We start from the raw sequence: 1,090 nt of genomic DNA, 5'->3' as shown, positions 1-1,090 counted from the left end.
TGGCTGGGGCAGCCCCTCGCCGGGGAAGGGGCCACCGTGCCCCCCTCCCGCCCCGTCGCTGGCGTCGAGACTCCAGAGCCAGGACGCTGTTACTTGAAAAGTTTATTTTGCCTTTGTATGGAGAAATATTATTTGTTGTAAACTCTTCTGTAATGAATCTGGAATTCTTGTAATTATTAAAGACTTTAACCGAGGCTTTGCCAGCTGTGGCCCCGTCCCTGGGGGTGCATGTGGGGTCCGGGCAGGAGTGCCGGGTGCTGGCCCACCCTGGGGGGTCGAGCGGCTGCCAGCCCTCATCGAGCACTGAAATGGTTAAGATGAAACGGCTGCAGCATCTGCGGCCTCGCTGGCCCTTTGAAAAGCGTCTGCTTGTTGCTGTTTCCCTGTGTAAATTAAATCGATCAGCTGTGCTCTGCCCCCCCCCCGCCCCAAATTAAGTAGAGCTTTTAATCAAGTGATTTATGTTGAATTCACAGTGCTAGATTAAACTCGCAGCCCGGGCAGCCGGGAGAGGGGCTGGGGGTCTCCATAAATCACCGCCCTCCCGGGGACCGACTCGGCGAGGCGGTGGGGAGCGCCGGAGCTCGCGTTTACATCACCAGAAACTGCTGCTAGCACAATCTGCCGCTCGTTTCCTGGGGTTGCCAGGAGGGCAATTAAATATGATAATAAGCAGAGCAACTCCAGCAGCGCTGCTGATGCGCACTGCAGGGCTGGGAAGGGCCCGGTGCCCTCTCTGCGGCCGTCCCCTCGGAGCGGACCCGGACCCCGGCATGGTGGGTCCCTCGGCAGAGCCCGGGGATGCTGCGCTGCCTCTGCCCCGGCGCCGGCAGAGCTGGCTCCTCTCTGCTCTGCTCGGCGCGGCATCCTCTTGGCGTGGGCAGCTCCAGGAGATGGAGAAACCCCAGCGCTGGCGTCGGCCCCCGCTCCGACCCTGCCCGGAGCAGGACCCCGAGCCATCGTCCCCAAGGGCAGCAGCACGCCCTGGAGAAGGCTGCAGGGCCTCGCCGCTGCGGGTGAGCTCGGGAGGTGGATGGGATGGGGTCCCTCGGGGAATGACCCCAAAACGGTGGGGGATCCGGGGGTGCTG

Source organism: Opisthocomus hoazin, chromosome 28 (genome assembly GCF_030867145.1).
Source record: "Opisthocomus hoazin isolate bOpiHoa1 chromosome 28, bOpiHoa1.hap1, whole genome shotgun sequence".
Lineage (NCBI taxonomy): Eukaryota > Metazoa > Chordata > Aves > Opisthocomiformes > Opisthocomidae > Opisthocomus > Opisthocomus hoazin.
Note: the sequence above shows the minus strand (reverse complement) of the source record.